The sequence below is a fragment of the Sinocyclocheilus grahami genome, unplaced genomic scaffold (assembly GCF_001515645.1).
Source record: "Sinocyclocheilus grahami isolate Dianchi unplaced genomic scaffold, SAMN03320097.WGS_v1.1 scaffold207.1, whole genome shotgun sequence".
In the NCBI taxonomy this organism is placed as follows: domain Eukaryota; kingdom Metazoa; phylum Chordata; class Actinopteri; order Cypriniformes; family Cyprinidae; genus Sinocyclocheilus; species Sinocyclocheilus grahami.
Genome location: NW_015505386.1, coordinates 1,257,218 through 1,264,145, shown reverse-complemented (window position 1 = coordinate 1,264,145; position 6,928 = coordinate 1,257,218). Strand labels below are relative to the sequence as shown.

The window sequence follows — 6,928 nt, the reverse complement described above, 5'->3', positions numbered from 1 at the left end:
TACATTTGACCTATTTTAGCTAAATATAACTAATGATGACTGAAAATAAACTGTTTACAAATATTTTGAAAATATTTGAATAAATTACTGTAATACATTAATATAAACATTGTTGAATAAATACCCTTTCCTATAAAAAAACTCAAAAGAACTAGAAAATCTTTTTTCCTCATAAAATGTTAAATTACATGTTCCTTTTTTTTGCAGTTTCTTTCTCTAGAGGTTTTACTGTTTTAAAACATTCTCCTGATGCTTGCCTACGAGAAGATAAACAAAATGAGAGGAGGGGTAGAGAGAAAAAAGTGGGGTGGTGACAGACAGTTTTGCCATCTGTTCTATCAGCCAGGACCATAACACACACACACACACACACACACACACAGAGCAGCTAGTGCACCCACACCACAAATACACAGACGTACACGCAGGTACACACACACACACATACACACACACACACACACACACACACACACACACACACACACACACACACACAGAGCAGCTAGTGCACCCACACCACAAATATACAGACGTACACGCAGGTACACACACACACACATATGCAGAGATATACCTTGCACAATTGGTTTGCAAAAACCATGCACAATTCAAAATGTGTGAAATATACATAGAGGTATCTTTTGTTTGGCTTCCATCTATTTCCTTGAAAACCTATCAAAATATCCCTTTACCAATTCTCTTTTAAGATTAGCAGTTGCACACATATAGTCAATGAAAAACTAAATTCAAAAGATGTGGAAATTGACTAAAATTTGCTAAAATGGATAAAAGCTGGAAGAACAAAGTAGGGTAAGGCAGAAAAAGCCAGCTGGGTGGCTTTTGTTAGAAAACACAAAAGAGGCGGCACATGCACTCTCTGACACACCTTGCTTAGCAAATGATTGGCACCGAAATATCATTCAACCCAGCTGTACAAAATCACTCTGCCTCATCCATGTGTGTATGTTTACACAGCTCACAGCACAGAGAATTCATATTTACACATTCATGTGAAAAAAACTGAGGAGGACATGGAATATACAAGAAAGATATTTATTTACTACAGGAAAATCATGGTTTGAGAAAACTACTCCAGAAAAATATTGCTCAAACACCTAAAATAAGCAAATAAAGTTTAAAGCACTCAAGATTGTCTACTTTTATTTAATTTTCTGTCAACAAAAAAAGCATGAACTTTGGCTCCTTTAAGTTGACAGGAAATCTGGAAGAATACACGTATAAAGGTCATTTCTAGAGTTCTTTTCCATATTTGCACCTGATATAAAAATGCAAACTGACCTCAGGTGTCAACAATGAGATAACGGCGAAGACAAACAACAGTCTTGAAAGAGTGTGAAGAGACTCCCGCTTTTTTAACATCCAAGTGCGCCCTCATGTGGTCACCCACATTAAAACTCAAACTGAAATGCGTCAACAATTTCTTTCACAGCTTTAACAAAATATGATTAGACCATATATATATGCACTATTTACGAACACGTGGGTTTAGAATTTTTTTGGGGAAAAAACAAGGATACGCAGAACGAAAAATGTCAACGAAACAAACCATGAGTAAAATGCACACACAGAGCATTCCACCTCCTGACTCTGTGTCAGCACGAGTCTTAATATTACATTACTTAAAGCCAAAATTATAAAGATTCACCACTCATATTTTATGTGCTAGTTTTCATCTTAATATATAATCTAGAGTTGGTATTTAAAATAAGACATTAAACGCAAATCTGTTTTGGATGCTAAACCCACCATATATATAATTAACCAAAACATATTAGCCTTCATGTAAACTTTATATTAACCTGCACTTTCCTCAGGTATAAACATACTTGCATATTTATGTGTGAATACACGTACATATGTTCGTGTGTATGTATGGGCGTGCATAGCAATGCCTTAATTCACGTAATTGAGAACAAATGTAATAACCCATCATCTGAAAGGTAGTTACAAATGTGAAAGGACCTCCTTAAAACCTTATTGTGTGAGGTGAAACTAAATCGAAATCAAAACATTTGCGAGGACAAAATCTGAAACGATAATGGTGAAACTCGATCCACAGCAGCACGCCTAATATAAGATCTTCACATTGTAAATTTGCAAGCTTATAGCTGCTTTTTTATAAGCAGTTTAAGCTGCATTCAATAAGCATCAGGTAAATCAAAAGTAAAGGAGATAAAAATCACAGTTATAATTGTGAGCAGTCAGCATTATTATCAAGGACTGTGCTTATGAAATACTGCCCATTTTGTTTGAAATTTCTCTTTTAGTCATAAAACAAAACCTGAACCTGAACCAAAACCTAGATGTTGTAAACACCACCTGTTATAAACCCTAACCCAAGTATAAAAGATGCTCAATACTTTCTAGAACAGATCGTGGTATGTGTGTGTACTAAGTAGTGCCTACTAACTTACATACTGTTTTTTGAATGGAGTGTACTGGAGTGTCATGGAGAATGAATGAATCAGTTTTTACTGCGTCTTTTTGCTTTTGTGGGTGTGGCCTGGATCACTTTGGCTTTCCTCCGCAAGACTCTCCTGTCAATCACCGGTGGCTCCTCCTCTTCTCCCGAATGGTGTTCGGCAGCTTCATCTTCCTCTGTGCTCCCCTTCTCCTCTTCAGTGCTTATGAGCTTTTCTTCCTCCTCCTCCTGCTCCTCTTCTTCTTCATCATCAAACTCCTCATCCACCACCTGTATGACCACAGCTTTGCTCAGTCTACTGGATGTGCGCTTGGGTGTTGGCGGGACGGGTTTGATCCTGCCTCCTCGAAGAACTCGAACCCCAGGAGGAGAATCGTGAGTTTCGTTTGAGCTTTTCCCCTCATAATCATAATCATCATCATCATCTTCAGTGGTGGCAGTGTCCTCCTCTTCTTTCTGTTCCTCTTTTTCATCCGTCTCAGGTAAATTCTCTTCCTCTGGCTCCTCTTTTTCGGAGTCCTCCATTGCAGGTTGGCTTTCCTCTGTCTCAAGTGGCTCATCGGAGGCAGTCTCATCTTGTTGGTTCAGAGCTGGCTCCTCTGTCTCTATAATTACTTCTTCTTCACCTGCTGCACTAGGAGAAGCAGATGTCTCCTCCTGTGGAGCTTCTTGCTCAGGAGCAGATGCTTCCTCTACTGCATCACTGTCCCGCACAGAGGAAACACATTCAACCAGGTTGGCTGGAATGATTGGCGCCTCAGGAACAGCTGGTGGATGATCAGTGTCTTCGGTTTTCTCAGGTGCTGAAGCTACATCCTCAACTGCAGAAGCTACTTCCTCTTCCTGTTCCTGCTGAACGTCCTCTTCCTCCCCAACTGGAGAAGAAACTTCTGCCTCTGCATACGGTTTCTCCTCAGTAACAAGTTCTTGGTCGATCTGTTCCACTACTTCAGACTCATCAGGGGTGTTAATGATGTCATCCTTAACAAGACAAACCAGATTAGGATTTGGTTTAGGTCTAGTCTAAGTAGTGACATTGATGCTCTTAATAAAAAATTTAAAAAACACTATGATGACTATGAATTCAATTTTTCCTAAAATTTCCCAAATATTCAGGAAGAGATGTTGCGAGTAGGGTTTGAACTTGTATTGCTCATGTTAGCACCACAGCTCAACACATTAGAGGCACACTGACCGCTATGCCACAGATCTGACATGATTTGTGACAATGTTAACAGCATTCTTTGTTAAAATTGTACATTTTATTTTGGGTTTTATTTTAAAATATTTTACAACAGAAAACGGTTATATTAAATTGTAAACATATTTCACACTAATACTGTTTTTACAGTATTTTCTCAAATAAATATGCAGTCTTGGTAAGCATAAGAGACATTCTTAAAAAATGTAAAAAAAGAAATGAGCCAAATGGTAGTGCATACAGATTGCTCAAATCATGTAACAGTACAACCTTGACCTTAACCTGAACTAAATAGTTTACCTGTGCTTCTCCCTCTGCCTCCATCTCCTCAGCAGTGCCATTTTGGATGACAGGTTCAGCCTTTGCATCCTCTGTTGTGACTGCTGACCCCTCATTCTCTTCTTCTTGACTGTCAGTCATTTCTCCATTGACTTCTGCCACCTTCACAGAGAAACAGAGAATTCAAAACCTGATTTAGGTTTGCACATATTTGTATGTGTGAACTGACATAAAATTCGCACCTCTGGCTCACATAACATACTGTTTTATGAACCACAAACATAATTTGCATTGGCAACTGTTGTAAGCCAACTTGTTTGGCCTCATATTAAACCAGTGATGAAATAGTGTACCAGATAAGACAACCAACAAAGGATGCTGCTGTCCCTCACCAGAATTTCTGTGTCTGCAGGGGCCTCATTGGATACAGCCTCCTCCACCTGGACAGAGGTTGCTTCTCCTCCTCCACTTTCTCCATCCGTGTGTTCTTTAGTCTCTGGCACAACAGCATCAGGTTCTGTCTCGGTTTCTGGTTCGACCACTCTAAAGTCAATATACAGGTAATAAATGACAATGAGGACAATACAGTAATTCGGTCTTTTTAGAATTATACATTACATTTTCTGGTACATCATTTTTTCAAAATTGATAATAATAAGAAACATCACTATATCTGCATAATAATGATTTCTAAAGTATCATGTGAGACTTACAACTGAAATTTCAGCTTTGCCATCACAGGATTGTTTTTAAAAAAAATTGTTTAAATCTATTTTATATATTAAATGTTTTTTTATTATTTATATATATATATATATATATATATATATATATATAATGTTTCACAATGTTAACATTTCACTGTATTGATTATCAACTAAAAAACATTTTACACATTGTATCTCCGTGCCACACAAGTAAATCCTCATTCCTGTAATCTTAAGGATAACCTCTGAAAGCAACCAGTCATTGAGGTGTCATATGTGAGGCGTTTTTAGAGACCTGTTGATTTTTTCAGGTCGGTTTTCCATAGCACTCTCTTCTGGTTCTTCCCGTGGCCTTTTCTTTTGTCTGCGTTCGCTGCTCCGTGTGCGTGTGGAAATGGGCAAGCCACTCATTTCTACAGCGAGATGAAGAAAAAAAGAAAAGGCTTTAACACCCACTTAAACTGCCTGAATTGGCAAAAAAAGGGTGTTTTAGAATGATAAATTGAACACAAATCCAAACCTTCTGCTACTTTGAGATGTTTGTTTACTACCACCACATCCTCCTGTAAAACCAAAATAAAGACAATTCACTCTACTCAGTCAAGGGTTAACAGATTCTATAAATACCTACATATACAGATATCTCATATTCAGAAAAAAGCACAACAATGAAGCAGGCATGTACAAAACTACATATTTCCCAAATAAACTAGTCTGTGGGTTGTCTGACTAAAGAAGCCCTGTATAATAGGTTCATATCCACCAGAAACTATTCAAATGTGTTTCTTATACTGAAGCTAAACACAAACCTTCAGTTGAGTAACAGATCCTCAAAAAAATTAGGTTGACTAATCTTTTAATGCAAAAAAAACCTCTATCATAGTGCTATAAAAAAACAGACAAATATTACACATAATAAAGGGAAATTAGAGTTACAGTTGCTGTACACAAGCTAAAATGTGTTTCTGAGAAGTGTCTCTAAATTCATCCCCTTTAGCCCAACTGCTATTAAAGCTAAAAAACACTAAGATAAACATCTAGATATACTACATAAAGATAGGATCAAATTTACTGTGATGTCCAGGCAGCTCTCCTCGGTCATCTCCACCTCATTAACCGCAACCTCTCCGTTTTTGCTTTCTTCTGCTGCCCATGAGCTGTGGTTGCCTGTATGGAGATGGACACAACAAATCTAAAATTTAAACTATAAATCAACTAAAGATGTGAAACTGAGCTGATAGTGTGATGCCTCTCTTGCAATGAACAATGAGATATACTGGTAAAAGCTGCCATTTTGAGAAGCAAGCAACCCCACAACTGTTAGGAGTTTCAAGAGGGCCAGTGGCAGATATGACCCAGGAAGAGGCCCTTACATTGTAGTGTCACGGAGCCAAGTTTGCTTGCCACTTTCACTTTCTGGTAGGGACCTCCAACTCCTTCCACTTCCCACAGCAGGTCCACATCGGCCGAGTATGCGCTCAGGTACTGTCTGCATACTGGAGCATATTTTAAAAAAAATTACTCTTTATATACATTTAGTAAAACATATTAAAGAAATGTAGCGCTTTATATTTATTTACAATCTAATTGCATAATATACATAGTAAAAGCAAACAATTAATGAAATATATACGGCATGTGATATATCCACATACATTGCACAGCATAAATGAGAACACCCCCTCTGAATAAATATAAAATATGTATTTTCTTAACGATCACTAATATAATTAATGTAAAGATGGCAAAATAGAAACATATTAAACATATACTTAATAAAAACAACTAAATATATGCCAATATTTTCTGTAAGATAAGTAAATTAGCCAATTTTGTTTAAATTAAGGATTGCAGAAATTAGTACACCCTAGATTTAAACCAGAAAATTTATAATATTCTAGTACTTAGTATGTCCTCCAGAACTTAAAGTATACAGGTGCATCTCAATAAATTAGAATGTCATGGAAAAGTTCGTTTATTTCAGTAATTCAACTCAAATTGTGAAACTCGTGTATTAAATAAATTCAATGCACACAGACTGAAGTAGTTTAAGTCTTTGGTTCTTTTAATTGTGATGATTTTGGCTCACATTTAACAAAAACCCACCAATCCACTCTCTCAACAAATTAGAATACTTCATAAGACCAATAAAAAAACATTTTTAGTGAATTGTTGGCCTTCTGGAAAGTATGTTCATTTACTGTACATGTACTCAATACTTGGTAGGGGCTCCTTTTGCATGAATTACTGCATCAGTGCGGCGTGGCATGGAGACAATCAGCCTGTGGCACTGCT

At 37.1% G+C, this 6,928-nt stretch overlaps 1 pseudogene; it reads right to left on the bottom strand.

Moving 5' to 3' along the window:
• Positions 1-1,523: 1,523 nt before the first annotated feature.
• LOC107595684 (soluble lamin-associated protein of 75 kDa-like) overlaps positions 1,524-6,928 on the bottom strand; it is a 23,677-nt pseudogene continuing 18,272 nt past the window's right edge.